Raw genomic sequence first — 18,636 nt, 5'->3', positions numbered from 1 at the left:
TACCTGTGTATTATCAGTAGTGTGTGACTCATATGATGAATACTTGTGTATGTGCATGTACCTGGGTATTATCACTAGTGTGTGAGTATGATGAGTACTTGCATATGTGCATGTACCTGGGTATTATCAGTAGTGTGTGAGTATGATGAGTACTTGTGTATGTGCATGTACCTGTGTATTATCAGTAGTGTGTGACTCATATGATGAATACTTGTGTATGTGCATGTACCTGGGTATTATCACTAGTGTGTGAGTATGATGAGTACTTGCGTATGTGCATGTACCTGTGTATTAGCAGTAGTGTGTGAGTGTGATATTTATATAGCAACAAATCTCTGTATATTACAGCCTTGTGCCAGTATAGTATTTGTGTATGCAGATGTGTGTGTTATTACTGTGTGTGCACTAACGTACTTGTGTGTGTTTAACTGTTTAGCTTTTATTATTCAATCCCAGCATGCACTGGGCTGATTTGCATAACCACCTCTGCCCTGTGATGAGCTGTAATTATAAGTTACTGATGAACAAACAACAAATAAAACTAATAGAGACAAAGCTGAGGGAACAGAGGGATAAGCCGGTGTAATTATAATGCACCTGTGTCTGTCTCCCTAATCTAAATGAATCCAGTACTGCGGGCTGATATATATCACAGGGAGCAGCTAATACAGATGCCAAGATGATCCTCAGTGGTCTGGGGTTCAGGCTTCAAACCTGTAGCTGTCTAGGGACAGAGTGGTTCAATTCCACCTTCTGGGCGTGGGTCTAAGTCACTTGTTTTATTAGTGAGCATTAGAAGAGAGGCATGCTGGGAGCACCAGGAGAGAGAGGCATGCTGGGATGTATTAGTGTATAATCTGACTATATAGAATAACAGGACCGGTGAGACTAGGACGTTCTTTAGTGAACCGAGACCCTACAGGCACTAAATAGAGAATATTTACCATCTCCCCTGGGTGCTGTTGCTTACTCTTTGAATACAAATAAATACTCAGTTTAGATTCATTAATACAACAAAGAGCTCATCAGTAAAACCTAATGATTACTGGAGATGATTACAGGATGAGGCAGCTCTCTGCTTATTAGTGAATCTGGCTCCTCAGATAACACAGGAATAGGGAGATTTATGTAGTAACAGTACTTCTGCTCAGTACCTACACGTGCACTATACACTGGGGAATCCTCTCTGGAAAGAAATAAAACGCAGACACATATTATGATTATTTATTGCTCACATATTGTGTGTTTAAGTATCACATTTATTTGTGCATTATCACTAGTGTGTGAGTATGATGAGTACTTGTGTATGTGCATGTACCTGTGTATTATCACTAGTACATGAGTATAATAAATACTTGTGTATGTGCATGTACCTGTGTATTATCAATAGTGTGTGAATATGATGAGTACTTGTGTATGTGCATGTACCTAGGTATTATCACTAGTGTGTGAGTATAATGAGTTATTGTGTATGTGCATGTACCTGTGTATTATCACTAGTGTGTGAATATTATGAGTACTTGTGTATGTGCATGTACCTGTCTATTATCACTAGTGTGTGAGTATAATGAGTTCTTGTGTATGTGCATGTACCTGTGTTTTATCACTAGTGTGTGAATATGATGAGTACTTGTGTATGTGCATGTACCTGTGTATTATCAGTAGTGTGTGAGTGTGATGACTACTTGTGTATGTGCATATACCTGTGTATTATTAGTAGTGTGTGAGTGTGATGAGTTCTTGTGTATGTGCATGTACCTGGGTATTATCACTAGTGTGTGAGTATGATGAGTAGTTGCATATGTGCATGTACCTGGGTATTATCACTAGTGTGTGAGTGTGATGAGTAATTGCGTATGTGCATGTACCTGGGTATTATCACTAGTGTGTGAGTGTGATGAGTACTTGCGTATGTGCATGTACCTGGGTATTATCACTAGTGTGTGAGTATGATGAGTACTTGTGTATGTGCATGTACCTGGGTATTATCACTAGTGTGTGAGTATGATGAGTACTTGCGTATGTGCATGTACCTGGGTATTATCACAGTGTGTGATATAATGAGTACTTGTGTATTTGCATGTACCTGTGTATTATCAGTAGTGTGTGAGTTTGATGAATACTTTTGCATGTGCATGTACCTGTGTATTATCACTAGTGTGTCAGTGTGATGAATACTTGTGTATGTGCATTTAAATGTGTATTATCACAAGTGTGTGAGTATGATGAATACTTGTGTATGTGCATGTAACTGTGTATTATCACTAGTGTGTGAGTAATATGAATACTTGTGTATGTGAATGTAACTGGGTATTATCACTAGTGTGTGAGTATGATGAATACTTGTGTATCTGCATGTAACTGTATTATCACTAGTGCGTGAGTATGATGAGTACTTGTGTATGTGCATGTAACTGTGTAGTATCACAAGTGTGTGAGTATGATGAATACTTGTGTATGTGCATGTAACTGTGTATTATCACTAGTGTGTGAGTATGATGAATACTTGTGTATGTGCATGTACCTGTGTATTATCACTAGTGTGTGAGTATGATGAATACTTGTGTATGTGCTTGTACCTGTGTATTATCACTAGTGTGTGAGTATGATGAATACTTGTGTATGTGCATGTACCTGTGTATTATCACTAGTGTGTGAGTATGATGAGTACTTGTGTAGGTGCATGTAACTGTGTATTATCACTAGTGTGTGAGTATGATGAGTACTTGTGTATGTGCATGTTACTGTGTATTATCACTAGTGCGTGAATATGATGAATACTTGTGTATGTGCATGTACCTGTGTATTATCACTAGTGTGTGAGTATGAGTACTTGTGTATGTGCATGTTACTGTGTATTATCACTAGTGCGTGAATATGATGAATATTTGTGTATGTGCATGTAACTGTATATTATCACTAGAGTGTAACTCGTATGATGAATGCTTGTGTATGTGCATGTACCTGGGTATTATCACTAGAGTGTGAGTATGATGAGTACTTGTGTATGTGCATGTACCTGGGTATTATCACTAGTGTGTGAGTGTGATATTTTTATAGCAACACATCTCTGTATATTACAGCCTTGTGCCAGTATAGTATTTGTGTATGCAGATGTGTGTGTTATTACTGTGTGTGCACTAACGTACTTGTGTGTGTTTAACTGTTTAGCTTTTATTATTCAATCCCAGCATGCACTGGGCTGATTTGCATAACCACCTCTGCCCTGTGATGAGCTGTAATTATAAGTTACTGATGAACAAACAACAAATAAAACTAATAGAGACAAAGCTGAGGGAACAGAGGGATAAGCCGGTGTAATTATAATGCACCTGTGTCTGTCTCCCTAATCTAAATGAATCCAGTACTGAGGGCTGATATATATCACAGGGAGCAGCTAATACAGATGCCCAGATGATCCTCAGTGGTCTGGGGTTCAGGCTTCAAACCTGTAGCTGTCTAGGGACAGAGTGGTTCAATTCCACCTTCTGGGCGTGGGTCTAAGTCACTTGTTTTATTAGTGAGCATTAGAAGAGAGGCATGCTGGGAGCACCAGGAGAGAGAGGCATGCTGGGATGTATTAGTGTATAATCTGACTATATAGAATAACAGGACCGGTGAGACTAGGACGTTCTTTAGTGAACCGAGACCCTACAGGCACTAAATAGAGAATATTTACCATCTCCCCTGGGTGCTGTTGCTTATTCTTTGAATACAAATAAATACTCAGTTTAGATTCATTAATACAACAAGGAGCTCATCAGTAAAACCTAATGATTACTGGAGATGATTACAGGATGAGGCAGCTCTCTGCTTATTAGTGAATCTGGCCCCTCAGATAACACAGGAATAGGGAGATTTATGTAGTAACAGCACTTCTGCTCAGTACCTACACGTGCACATAGTATGTTTATTTATTGCTCACATATTGTGTGTTTAAGTATCACATTTATTTGTGCATTATCACTAGTGTGTGAGTGTGATGAGTACTTGTGTATGAGCATGTACCTGTGTATTATCACTAGTATGTGAGTGTGATGAGTACTTGTGTATGTGCATGTACCTGTGTATTATCACTAGTGTGTGAGTATGATAAATACTTGTGTATGTGCATGTACCTGTGTATTATCACTAGTGTGTGAGTATGATGAATACTTGTGTATGTGCATGTACCTGGGTATTATCACTAGTTTGTGAGTGTGATGAGTACTTGTGTATGTGCATGTGCCTGTGTATTATCACTAGTGTGTGTGATGAGTACTTGTGTATGAGCATGTACCTGGGTATTATCACTAGTGTGTGAGTATGATGAATACTTGAGTATGTGCATGTACCTGTGTATTATCACTAGTGTGTGAATATAATAAATACTTGTGTATGTGCATGTACCTGGGTATTATCACTAGTGTGTGAGTATGATGTGTACTTGTTTATGAGCATGTACCTGTGTATTATCACTAGTGTGTGAGTGATATGAGTATTTGTGTATGTGCATATACCTGTGTATTATCACTAGTGTGTGAGTGTGATGAGTACTTGTGTATGAGCATGTACCTGGGTATTATCACTAGTGTGTGAGTATGATGAAATACTTGAGTATGTGCATGTAACTGTGTATTATCACTAGTGTGTGAGTATGATAAATACTTGTGTATGTGCATGTACATGGGTATTATCACTAGTGTGTGAGTATGATGAGTACTTGTGTATGTGCATGTACCTGGGTATTATCACTAGTGTGTGAGTATGATGAGTACTTGTGTATGTGCATGTACCTGTGTATTATCACTAGTGTGTGAATATGGTGAGTACTTGTGTTTGTGCATGTAACTGTGTATTATCACTAGTGTGTGAGTATGATGAATACTTGTGTATGTGCATGTAACTGTGTATTATCTCTAGTATGTGAATATGATGAATACTTGTGTATGTGCATGTAACTGTGTATTATCACTAGTATGTGAGTGTGATGAATACTTGCGTATGTGCATGTACCTGTGTATTATCACTAGTGCATGAGTATAACGATTACTTGCGTATGTGTATGTACCTGTGTATTATCAGTAGTGTGTGATTGTGATGAGTACTAGTGTATGTGCATGTACCTGGGTATTATCACTACAGTGTGAATATGATGAGTTCTTGTGTATGTGCATGTACCTGGGTATTATCACTAGTGTGTGAGTATGATGAGTACTTGTGTATGTGCATGTAACTGTGTATTATCACTAGTTTGTAACTCGTATGATGAGTGCTTGTGTATGTGCATGTACCTGGGTATTATCACTAGTGTGTGAGTATGATGAGTACTTGTGTATGTGCATGTACCTGTGTATTATCACTAGTGTGTGACTCGTATGATGAATACTTGTGTATGTGCATGTACCTGTGTATTATCAGTAGTGTGTGAGTGTGATATTTATATAGCAACAAATCTCTGTATATTACAGCCTTGTGCCAGTATAGTATTTGTGTATGCAGATGTGTGTGTTATTACTGTGTGTGCACTAACGTACTTGTGTGTGTTTAACTGTTTAGCTTTTATTATTCAATCCCAGCATGCACTGGGCTGATTTGCATAACCACCTCTGCCCTGTGATGAGCTGTAATTATAAGTTACTGATGAACAAACAACAAATAAAACTTATAGAGACAAAGCTGAGGGAACAGAGGGATAAGCCGGTGTAATTATATTGCACCTGTGTCTGTCTCTCTAATCTAAATGAATCCAGTACTGAGGGCTGATATATATCACAGGGAGCAGCTGATACAGATGCCCAGATGGTCCTCAGTGGTCTGGGGTTCAGGCTTCAAACCTGTAGCTGTCTAGGGACAGAGTGGTTCAATTCCCCCTTCTGGGCGTGGGTCTAAGTCATTTGTTTTATTAGTGAGCATTAGAAGAGAGGCATGCTGGGAGCAGCAGGAGAGAGAGAGGCATGCTGGGATTTATTAGTGTATAATCTGACTATATAGAATAACAGGACCGGTGAGACTAGGACGTTCTTTAGTGAACCGAGACCCTACAGGCACTAAATAGAGAATATTTACCATCTCCCCTAGGTGCTGTTGCTTACTCTTTGAATACAAATAAATACTCAGTTTAGATTCATTAATACAACAAAGAGCTCATCAGTAAAACCTAATGATTACTGGAGATGATTACAAGATGAGGCAGCTCTCTGCTTATTAGTGAATCTGGCCCCTCAGATAACACAGGAATAGTGAGATTTATGTAGTAACAGTACTTCTGCTCAGTACCTACACGTGCACTATACACTGGGGAATCCTCTCTGGAAAGAAATACAACGCAGACACATATTATGTTTATTTATTGCTCACATATTGTGTGTTTAAGTATCACATTTATTTGTGCATTATCACTAGTGTGTGAGTGTGATGAGTACTTGTGTATGAGCATGTACCTGTGTATTATCACTAGTATGTGAGTGTGATGAGTACTTGTGTATGTGCATGTACCTGTGTATTATCACTAGTGTGTGAGTATGATAAATACTTGTGTATGTGCATGTACCTGTGTATTATCACTAGTGTGTGAGTATGATGAATACTTGTGTATGTGCATGTACCTGGGTAATATCACTAGTGTGTGAGTGTGATTAGTACTTGTGTATGTGCATGTACCTGGGTATTATCACTAGTGTGTGAGTGTGATTAGTACTTGTGTATGTGCATGTACCCGGGTATTATCACTAGTGTGTGAGTGTGATGAGTACTTGTGTATGTGCATGTACCTGGGTATTATCACTAGTGTGTGAGTATGATAAGTACTTGTGTATGTGCATGTACCTGTGTATTATCACTAGTGTGTGAGTATGATGAGTACTTGCGTATGTGCATGTACCTGGGTATTATCACTAGTGTGTGATATAATGAGTACTTGTGTATATGCATGTACCTGTGTATTATCACTAGTGTGTCAGTGTGATGAATACTTGTGTATGTGCATGTACCTGTGTATTATCACTAGTGTGTCAGTGTGATGAATACTTGTGTATGTGCATTTAAATGTGTATTATCACTAGTGTGTGAGTATGATGAGTACTTGTGTATGTGCATGTACCTGTGTATTATCACTAGTGTGTGAGTATGATGAGTACTTGTGTATGTGCATGTACCTGGGTATTATCACTAGTGTTTGAGTGTGATGAAATACTTGAGTATGTGCATGTAACTGTGTATTATCACTAGTGTGTGAGTGTGATGAGTACTTGTGTATGTGCATGTACCTGTGTATTATCACTACTGTGTGAGTATGATAAATACTTGTGTATGTGCATGTACCTGGGTATTATCACTAGTGTGTGACTCGTATGATGAATACTTGTGTATATGCATGTACCTGGGTATTATCACTAGTGTGTGAGTATGATGAGTGCTTGTGTATGTGCATGTACCTGGGTATTATCACTAGTGTGTGAGTATGATGAGTACTAGTGTATTTGCATGTACCTGGGTATTATCACTAGTGTGTGAGTATGATGAGTGCTTGTGTATGTGCATGTACCTGGGTATTATCACTAGTGTGTGAGTATGATAAATACTTGTGTTTGTGCATGTACCTGGGTATTATCACTAGTGTGTGAGTATGATGAGTACTTGTGTATGTACCTGTGTATTATCAGTAGTGTGTGACTCGTATGATGAATACTTGTGTATGTGTATGTGACAAAACCAATCTCGCCACTGTACATTGGAGGGCCTGTTATGGAACATTCTTTGGGCTGGAGGTACATGGGCTTAAGGATACCCAGAGACTGCATGGAAATATGGAATTTTATATGCTGGACACCCCATGTACTTTCATACCTCTGTCTTATGTCTATGTCACCCTGTATCCATAAATACAGGATGGGTACAGGGTGTGAGTGCCCCTTGTGGGAGCAATTGTGACTCTATAAGCAAAGTGGGCATAAAAGACTTTATAGCTAATAAGAACTGTTCCTATATTCTGTAATAAGATGTATTCTATGTATGTTTCAGATCTGATTGTGTCTCAGGAGTCTGTCTGGGTAAACTGATTGTGTCATTGTGTGATTATGTTAACTAGACTGCCCAACATCAGATTGTCTGAGTAAACGTTCTTCCCTAGTTAATTAACTTAATATGTTAATCTGTTTTACCTGTGAATAGACAATTGTTTGATGCATTGTTTATATGTTTGCCTTACTGTTAAACCAATGCCCTTTGTAACCTGAAGCCAGGGTGTATAAATCTGTGTGCTGCCTTCAAATAAAGCATATATTCTGTTTAAACCTGAAACTGGCTGGGTTGTGAATTGCTGATTGTCTATGCAGGACATTGTTCATCTGGGGTTAACCCTTGGTACACAGTTGGTACCGTAACATTGGTGGCAGCGACGGAATGAACCTTATCGCCCAGAAGAGCAACTACACAAGCCAGTAACCTCAGGAAGAGGGGGATTATTACAATACTGACTAAGATGGAAAAGAGAAAAGTAAATTTTGCAGCTTTTAAAAACTTCCTGGAAACAGAAGGAGAGATTGATGGGTACCTTGCGGATTTTGAGAGGCAATGTGCACTACACAAGGTACCCGCAGAGGACTGGGTCACGATATTATCTGGAAAATTATCCGGCCGGGCCAGAGAGGCTTTTCGGGCCATTCCAGATGAGGAAGTCAGGGATTATAATACTGTAAAAGAGGCTCTGCTCTCCAGGTATGCGGTTACACCGGAGGCATACCGGAGACGGTTCAGAGACACTGTTAAATTAGCTGGAGATTCCTACCTTGAGTGGGCATGTAAGGTGCACCGCACAGCAGCTCACTGGATAGCGGGGTGCCAAGCCATATCTGGGGAAGAGGTGCTGCAGCTATTCCTGTTGGAACATTGCTTCGACAAATTACCCGCAGGAGTTCGAGAGTGGGTTCGGGACCGTAAACCCTCCACCCTGCAGGAAGCGGCTCGCTTGGCAGATGAGTATACGGATGCCCGCAAACTGGACATTGCTACCACTAAGCCCCCTGCTAGAGTGGAGTACAGACCCCCAGTCACCCCAGCAGCTGCCAGTTACCAAACCCCGGCGCACCGCTATACCACACGGCCTCCGGCCACGAACTACCCTCAGAGAGCCCTGTTCAATTCGCGGGGCTACTCACAACCTATTCGGTGCTTTAGATGTAAGCAACTAGGGCACAAAAGACCAGAGTGTCCCCTAAACGCAGCGAACCAAGCGCAGTCCTGGAGAAGACCCGCCGGCGGAATCCCACGTAATCCTCAGCCTGCGGCCCGCTACGTAGAGGCGCAAGAATGCTGGAGCATCCTACATGAGGCAGACCTTGTGCAAGCTGCCCACCGGAATAACCGGCAACTGGTTAAAGTGAATGGGAAGAAGGTCAGTGGTCTACGGGATACTGGTGCTACCATGACCTTGCTTCAAAAGAACTTGGTGTCTGAGAAACAGTACACTGGAGACACTGTGGCTGTGAGGGTAGCAGGGGGCGATGTGTTCAGCCTACCTGTTGCCAGGGTACATTTGGATTGGGGAGTGGGCGCTAGACCTGTGAATGTGGGGGTCAAGAAGGACTTACCTGCTGATGTTCTTCTTGGAAATGACTTGGCCCCCCTTGTTTCTGCCTACGCTCCTATGGGTCCCGCTGATGTTAACTCTGTGACTACCCGTGCCCAGATCCGTGCAGCAGAGACTGACCCACCTGCTGCTAAGCCCCAGGACGCTGAGCTCAGTAAATCTCTATCCGCTATTGATATGTGGAGGTCCCGTTACAATGCGCTGATGAAGGAGAAGAGGAGCGCAGAGGAAAAAGCACGTTTAGAACAGGAATCTCTGCTAGACAAGCTGCACCGACAAACTGCAGAAAACACCAGCTTGAGAGTGGAACATGAAACATTAAAGACAAACTTAGTGACACTGGAGGAGAAGCTGACGCTGGCTCATAGTGAGGTGCAGCAACTCAAGGGCACCCTATGTCAGTATGAAGGGATTGTGGATACCTATAAAGAGCAGGTACAGAAAACTCGTAAAGAAGCTGATGGGATTTTGAAGGACTGTTTGGCCCTGGTCTGGGCACTGAGGAATTTGAACCCTTGTTTGTATGGACAGGAATTCTCTCTCATAACGGGAATACAGATGGATTGTCCCAGCAAACTGACATGCCTACCAGGCGCTCTGGTGGTATATGCCACAGTATATACCCTGGACAGCCGAGCATGACAAACCAGAGGGAGAGGAGTTTGATGGTCCTGTCCCCCAGCAACACGGCTGTTTAGCCAAAGGGGAGACGATTGGTCTCCCCCTCCAGCAGCACAGCTATGTATCCGAAGGGGAGACAGTCGGTCTTCCCCTCCAGCAACCAGGCTCCCACCAGGCTACTTCCATGGTAGTGCTGGCACCCGGGCAGAGTACAGCTGGTCTCTGCCCACCTCGCAACCCACCAATTCAGCGTACCAGTCCCCCACACAGCTGTGGTGAGGCACCTGGACATGGACAAGTTTTCCCCGTACTCAGGTGTAGTAACCATTTATTGTGGGTGGGCTGTACTACTAATTGTGTTTTATGGGTGGGTTGCTGGACTAACCAGGGCACTGACCGGCAGGAGGTCAGATACCCTGTTAGTCTGTTTGGAAAAGGGGAGAGATGTGACAAAACCAATCTCGCCACTGTACATTGGAGGGCCTGTTATGGAACATTCTTTGGGCTGGAGGTACATGGGCTTAAGGATACCCAGAGACTGCATGGAAATATGGAATTTTATATGCTGGACACCCCATGTACTTTCATACCTCTGTCTTATGTCTATGTCACCCTGTATCCATAAATACAGGATGGGTACAGGGTGTGAGTGCCCCTTGTGGGAGCAATTGTGACTCTATAAGCAAAGTGGGCATAAAAGACTTTATAGCTAATAAGAACTGTTCCTATATTCTGTAATAAGATGTATTCTATGTATGTTTCAGATCTGATTGTGTCTCAGGAGTCTGTCTGGGTAAACTGATTGTGTCATTGTGTGATTATGTTAACTAGACTGCCCAACATCAGATTGTCTGAGTAAACGTTCTTCCCTAGTTAATTAACTTAATATGTTAATCTGTTTTACCTGTGAATAGACAATTGTTTGATGCATTGTTCATATGTTTGCCTTACTGTTAAACCAATGCCCTTTGTAACCTGAAGCCAGGGTGTATAAATCTGTGTGCTGCCTTCAAATAAAGCATATATTCTGTTTAAACCTGAAACTGGCTGGGTTGTGAATTGCTGATTGTCTATGCAGGACATTGTTCATCTGGGGTTAACCCTTGGTACACAGTTGGTACCGTAACAGTGTATGTACCTGGGTATTATCACTAGTGTGTGAGTATGATGAGTACTTGTGTATGTGCATGTACCTGGGATTTATCACTAGTGTGTGAGTATGATGAGTTCTTGTGTATGTGCATGTACCTGGGATTTATCACTAGTGTGTGAGTATGATGAGTTCTTGTGTATGTGCATATACCTGTGTATTATCACTAGTGTGTGAGTATGATGAGTACTTGCGTATGTGCATGTACCTGTGTATTATCATTAGTGTGAGAGTGTGATATTTATATAGCAACAAATCTCTGTATATTACAGCCTTGTGCCAGTATAGTATTTGTGTATGCAGATGTGTGTGTTATTACTGTGTGTGCACTAACGTACTTGTGTGTGTTTAACTGTTTAGCTTTTATTATTCAATCCCAGCATGCACTGGGCTGATTTGCATAACCACTTCTGCCCTGTGATGAGCTGTAATTATAAGTTACTGATGAACAAACAACAAATAAAACTAATAGAGACAAAGCTGAGGGAACAGAGGGATAAGCCGGTGTAATTATATTGCACCTGTGTCTGTCTCCCTAATCTAAATGAATCCAGTACTGAGGGCTGATATATATCACAGGGAGCAGCTAATACAGATGCCCAGATGATCCTCAGTGGTCTGGGGTTCAGGCTTCAAACCTGTAGCTGTCTAGGGACAGAGTGGTTCAATTCCCCCTTCTGGGCGTGGGTCTAAGTCACTTGTTTTATTAGTGAGCATTAGAAGAGAGGCATGCTGGGAGCAGCAGGAGAGAGAGGCATGCTGGGAGCACCAGGAGAGAGAGGCATGCTGGGATTTATTAGTGTATAATCTGACTATATAGAATAACAGGACCGGTGAGACTAGGACGTTCTTTAGTGAACCGAGACCCTACAGGCACTAAATAGAGAATATTTACCATCTCCCCTAGGTGCTGTTGCTTACTCTTTGAATACAAATAAATACTCAGTTTAGATTCATTAATACAACAAAGAGCTCTTCAGTAAAACCTAATGATTACTGGAGATGATTACAAGATGAGGCAGCTCTCTGCTTATTAGTGAATCTGGCCCCTCAGATAACACAGCAATAGGGAGATTTATGTAGTAACAGCACTTCTGCTCAGTACCTACACGTGCACTATACACTGGGGAATCCTCTCTGGAAAGAAATACAACGCAGACACATATTATGTTTATTTATTGCTCACATATTGTGTGTTTAAGTATCAAATTTATTTGTGCATTATCACTAGTGTGTGAGTGTGATGATTACTTGTGTATGAGCATGTACCTGTGTATTATCACTAGTGTGTGAGTATGATGAGTACTTGTGTATGTGCATGTACCTGTGTATTATCACTAGTATGTGAGTATGATAAATACTTGTGTATGTGCATGTACCTGTGTATTATCACTAGTATGTGAGTATGATAAATACTTGTGTATGTGCATGTACCTGTGTATTATCACTAGTGTGTGAGTGTGTTGAATACTTGTGTATGTGCATGTACCTGTGTATTATCACTATTGTGTGAGTGTGATGAGTACTTGTGTATGTGCATGTACCTGGGTATTATCACTAGTGTGTGAGTATGATGAGTGCTTGTGTATGTGCATGTACCTGTGTATTATCACTAGTGTGTGAGTATGATGAGTACTTGTGTATGTGCATGTACCTGTGTATTATCAGTAGTGTGTGAGTGTGATGAGTACTTGTGTATGTGCATATACCTGTGTATTATCACTAGTGTGTGAGTATGATGAGTACTTGTGCATGTGCATGTACCTGGGTATTATCACTAGTGTATGAGTATGATAAATACTTGTGTATGTGCATGTACCTGTGTATTATCACTAGTGTGTGAGTGTGATATTTATATAGCAACAAATCTCTGTATATTACAGCCTTGTGCTAGTATAGTATTTGTGTATGCATGTGCATGTACCTGGGTATTATCACTAGTGTGTGAGTATGATGAGTACTTGTGCATGTGCATGTACCTGTGTATTATCAGTAGTGTGTGAGTGTGATGAGTACTTGTGTATGTGCATATACCTGTGTATTATCACTAGTGTGTGAGTATGATGAGTACTTGTGCATGTGCATGTACCTGGGTATTATCACTACTGTGTGAGTATGATAAATACTTGTGTATGTGCATGTACCTGGGTATTATCACTAGTGTGTGAGTATGATGAGTTCTTGTGTATGTGCATGTACCTGTGTATTTTCAGTAGTGTGTAACTCGTATGATGAATACTTGTGTATTTGCATGTACCTGGGTATTATCACTAGTGTGTGAGTATGATGAGTGCTTGTGTATGTGCATGTACCTGGGTATTATCACTAGTGTGTGAGTGTGATGAGTACTTGTGTATGTGCATGTAACTGTGTATTATCACTAGTGTGTGAGTGTGATGAATACTTGTGTATGTGCATGTAACTATGTATTATCACTAGTGTGTGAGTATGATGAGTACTTGTGTATGTGCATGTACCTGTGTATTATCACTAGTATGTGAGTGTGATGAGTACTTGTGTATGTGCATGTACCTGTGTATTATGACTAGTATGTGAGTGTGATGAGTACTTGTGTATGTGCATGTACCTGTGTATTATCACTAGTATGTGAGTGTGATGAGTACTTGTGTATGTGCATATACCTGTGTATTATCACTAGTGTGTGAGTATGATAAATACTTGTGTATGTGCATGTACCTGTGTATTATCACTAGTGTGTGAGTATGATGAATACTTGTGTATGTGCATGTACCTGGGTAATATCACTAGTGTGTGAGTGTGATTAGTACTTGTGTATGTGCATGTACCTGGGTATTATCACTAGTGTGTGAGTATGATGAGTACTTGTGTATGTGCATGTACCCGGGTATTATCACTAGTTTGTGAGTGTGATGAGTACTTGCGTATGTGCATGTACCTGGGTATTATCACTAGTGTGTGAGTATGATAAGTACTTGTGTATGTGCATGTACCTGTGTATTATCACTAGTGTGTGAGTATGATGAGTACTTGCGTATGTGCATGTACCTGGGTATTATCACTAGTGTGTGATATAATGAGTACTTGTGTATATGCATGTACCTGTGTATTATCACTAGTGTGTGAGTGTGATGAATACTTGTGTATGTGCATGTACCTGTGTATTATCACTAGTGTGTCAGTGTGATGAATACTTGTGTATGTGCATTTAAATGTGTATTATCACTAGTGTGTGAGTATGATGAGTACTTGTGTATGTGCATATACCTGTGTATTATCAGTAGTGTGTGAGTGTGATGAGTACTTGTGTATGTGCATGTACCTGTGTATTATCACTACTGTGTGAGTATGATAAATACTTGTGTATGTGCATGTACCTGGGTATTATCACTAGTGTGTGAGTATGATGAGTACTTGTGTATGTGCATGTACCTGTGTATTATCACTACTGTGTGAGTATGATAAATACTTGTGTATGTGCATGTACCTGGGTATTATCACTAGTGTGTGAGTATGATGAGTTCTTTTGTATGTGCATGTACCTGTGTATTTTCAGTAGTGTGTGACTCGTATGATGAATACTTGTGTATTTGCATGTACCTGGGTATTATCACTAGTGTGTGAGTATGATGAGTGCTTGTGTATGTGCATGTACCTGGGTATTATCACTAGTGTGTGAGTGTGATGAGTACTTGTGTATGTGCATGTAACTGTGTATTATCACTAGTGTGTGAGTGTGTTGAATACTTGTGTATGTGCATGTACCTGTGTATTATCACTATTGTGTGAGTGTGATGAGTACTTGTGTATGTGCATGTACCTGGGTATTATCACTAGTGTGTGAGTATGATGAGTGCTTGTGTATGTGCATGTACCTGTGTATTATCACTAGTGTGTGAGTATGATGAGTACTTGTGTATGTGCATGTACCTGTGTATTATCAGTAGTGTGTGAGTGTGATGAGTACTTGTGTATGTGCATATACCTGTGTATTATCACTAGTGTGTGAGTATGATGAGTACTTGTGCATGTGCATGTACCTGGGTATTATCACTAGTGTGTGAGTATGATAAATACTTGTGTATGTGCATGTACCTGGGTATTATCACTAGTGTGAGAGTGTGATATTTATATAGCAACAAATCTCTGTATATTACAGCCTTGTGCCAGTATAGTATTTGTGTATGCAGATGTGTGTGTTATTACTGTGTGTGCACTAACGTACTTGTGTTTAACTGTTTAGCTTTTATTATTCAATCCCAGCATGCACTGGGCTGATTTGCATAACCACCTCTGCCCTGTGATGAGCTGTAATTATAAGTTACTGATGAACAAACAACAAATAAAACTAATAGATACAAAGGTGAGGGAACAGAGGTATACGCTGGTGTAATTATAATGCACCTGTGTCTGTCTCCCTAATCTAAATGAATCCAGTACTGAGGGCTGATATATATCACAGGGAGCAGCTAATACAGATGCCCAGATGATCCTCAGTGGTCTGGGGTTCAGGCTTCAAACCTGTAACTGTCTAGGGACAGAGTGGTTCAATTCCCCCTTCTGGGCGTGGGTCTAAGTCATTTTTTTTATTAGTGAGCATTAGAAGAGAGGCATGCTGGGAGTAACAGGAGAGAGAGAGGCATGCTGGGAGTACCAGGAGAGAGAGGCATGCTGGGATTTATTAGTGTATAATCTGACTATATAGAATAACAGGACCGGTGAGACTAGGACGTTCTTTAGTGAACCGAGACCCTACAGGCACTAAATAGAGAATATTTACCATCTCCCCTAGGTGCTGTTGCTTACTCTTTGAATACAAATAAATACTCAGTTTAGATTCATTAATACAACAAAGAGCTCATCAGTAAAACCTAATGATTACTGGAGATGATTACAGGATGAGGCAGCTCTCTGCTTATTAGTGAATCTGGCCCCTCAGATAACACAGGAATAGGGAGATTTATGTAGTAACAGCACTTCTGCTCAGTACCTACACGTGCACTATACACTGGGGAATTGTTACGGTACCAACCAGATACCAAGGGTTAACACCAGATGAACAATGTCCTGCATAGGGAATCAGCAATTCACAACCCCAATCAGTTTCCCCCTCAACATGAGACCAGGCTCCACATTTCAGGTTTAAAACAGAATGTCATTTATTAAAAGGCTATGCCTAGTATTTATGCAGGTTTGACCCCAGATGGGGGGGTTGAAAGACTGTTGTACATTAGATAAAAGGGGAAGACGCCCTTTGACATGATACAATAGAATTACATTACTTAACACTTTAAACACAAGACACTCTTGGCTTTCCTTATCACTTAGGCGTCTGCTCTCTGAGAGTGATTAAACAATGGAATGCTTATCACTAACTTAATTATAGCTGATGCCAGCAAACTTGTATTTAGAAAATAAAGTTAACTCTTTCAGTCCTGACCGAAGGGTCTGTCACATAGCTCCCCCCTTGTGGAACACTCCGGCAGACCCGGCTTGACCCTTTGGCGGGTCAACCTGGGGATGACCGGACTAGGAGGTGGTAGGCATGTCAGTTTGCCAGGACAATCCATCTGTATTCCCGTTATGAGAGAGAATTCCTGCCCGTATAAATAAGGGTTCAACTTCTTCAGTGCCCAGACCAGGGCTAAATAGTCCTTCAAAATCTCATCAGCTTCCTTACGAGTTTTTTGTACCTGCTCTTTATAGGTATCCACAATCCCTTCATACTGACATAGGGTGCCCTTGAGTTGCTGCACCTCACTATGAGCCAGCGTCAGCTTCTCCTCAAGTGTCGCTAAGTTTGTCTTTAATGTTTCATGTCCCACTCTCAAGCTGGTGTTTTCTGCAGTCTGTCGGTGCAGCTTGTCTAGCAGAGATTCACGTTCTAAACGTGCTTTTTCCTCTGCGCTCCTCTTCTCCTTCATCAGCGCATTGTAACGGGACTTCCACGTATCAATAGCGGATAGAGATTTACTGAGCTCAGCGTCCTGGGGCTTAGTAGCAGGTGGGTCAGTCACAGGGTTAACATCAGCGGGACCCATAGGAGCGTAGGCAGAAACAAGGGGGGCCAAGTTATTTCCAAGGAGAACATCAGCGGGTAAATCCTTCATGACCCCCACATTCACAGGTCTAGCGCCCACTCCCCAATCCAAATGTACCCTGGCAACAGGTAGGCAGAACACAGTGCCCCCTGCTACCCTCACAGCCACAGTGTCTCCGGTGTGCTGTTTCTTAGACACCAAGTTCATGGTAGCACCAGTATCCCGTAGACCACTGACCTCCTTCCCATTCACTTTAACCAGTTGCCGGTTATTCCGGTGGGCAGCTTGCACAAGGTCTGCCTCATGTAGGATGCCCCAGCATTCTTGCGCCTCTACGTAGCGGGCCGCAGGCTGAGGGTTACGTGTGATTCCGCCGGCAGATCTTCTCCAGGACTGTGCTTGGTTCGCTGCATTTAGGGGACACTCTGGTCTTTTGTGCCCTAGCTGCTTACATCCAAAGCACCGAATCGGTTGTGAGTAGCCCCGCGAATTGAACCGGGCTCTCTGAGGGTAGTTCGTGGCCAGAGGCCGTGTGGTATAGCGGTGCGCCGGGGGTTGGTAACTGGCAGCTGCTGGTGTGACTGGGGGTCTGTACTCCACTCTAGCAGGGGGCTTAGTGGTAGCAGTGTCCAGTTTGCGGGCATCCGTATACTCATCTGCCAAGCGAGCCGCTTCATGCAGGGTGGAGGGTTTACGGTCCCAAACCCACTCTCGAACTCCTGCGGGTAACTTGTCGAAGCAATGTTCCAACAGGAATAGCTGCAACACCTCTTCCCCAGACACGGCTTGGCACCCCGCTATCCAGTGAGCTGCTGTGCGGTGCACCTTACAGGCCCACTCAAGGTAGGAATCTCCAGCTAATTTAACAGTGTCTCTGAACCGCCTCCGGTATGCCTCTGGTGTAACCGCATACCTGGAGAGCAGAGCCTCTTTTACAGTATTATAATCCCCGACTTCCTCATCTGGAATGGCCCGAAAAGCCTCACTGGCCCGGCCGGATAATTTTTCGGATAATATCGTGACCCAGTCTTCTGCGGGTACCTTGTGTAGTGCACATTGCCTCTCAAAATCCGCAAGGTACCCATCAATCTCTCCTTCTGTTTCCAGGAAGTTTTTAAAAGCTGCAAAATTTACTTTTCCCTTTTCCACTCGGGTTGCTGTGACTTGGGCTGCTGCAGCGCCGCTTTGGCGAAGTAGGTTGGCCTCCACAGCTGCTATGACCCGGTCGATAATTTCCGCAGATGGGTTGGGGCCATAATGTGCCAGTCTTATTTTAA

The 18,636-nt window shown here is 41.9% G+C and overlaps 5 non-coding genes across 5 annotated transcripts; all 5 read left to right on the top strand.

Moving 5' to 3' along the window:
• Positions 1-673: 673 nt before the first annotated feature.
• On the top strand, positions 674-760 carry TRNASTOP-UCA (transfer RNA opal suppressor (anticodon UCA)). The gene has a single exon. It is a non-coding gene; the product is annotated as a tRNA-Sec (tRNA).
• A 2,648-nt stretch (positions 761-3,408) lies between these two features.
• On the top strand, positions 3,409-3,495 carry TRNASTOP-UCA (transfer RNA opal suppressor (anticodon UCA)). Its single transcript has one exon. It is a non-coding gene; the product is annotated as a tRNA-Sec (tRNA).
• Positions 3,496-5,775: 2,280 nt separating this feature from the next.
• TRNASTOP-UCA (transfer RNA opal suppressor (anticodon UCA)) lies at positions 5,776-5,862 on the top strand. Its single transcript has one exon. It is a non-coding gene; the product is annotated as a tRNA-Sec (tRNA).
• A 6,074-nt stretch (positions 5,863-11,936) lies between these two features.
• Positions 11,937-12,023, top strand: TRNASTOP-UCA (transfer RNA opal suppressor (anticodon UCA)). Its single transcript has one exon. It is a non-coding gene; the product is annotated as a tRNA-Sec (tRNA).
• A 3,775-nt stretch (positions 12,024-15,798) lies between these two features.
• TRNASTOP-UCA (transfer RNA opal suppressor (anticodon UCA)) lies at positions 15,799-15,885 on the top strand. Its single transcript has one exon. It is a non-coding gene; the product is annotated as a tRNA-Sec (tRNA).
• Positions 15,886-18,636: the final 2,751 nt, after the last annotated feature.

Source organism: Bombina bombina, chromosome 7, assembly GCF_027579735.1.
Source record: "Bombina bombina isolate aBomBom1 chromosome 7, aBomBom1.pri, whole genome shotgun sequence".
NCBI lineage: Eukaryota > Metazoa > Chordata > Amphibia > Anura > Bombinatoridae > Bombina > Bombina bombina.
Note: the sequence above shows the minus strand (reverse complement) of the source record. Positions and strands in the feature narration are given on the sequence as shown.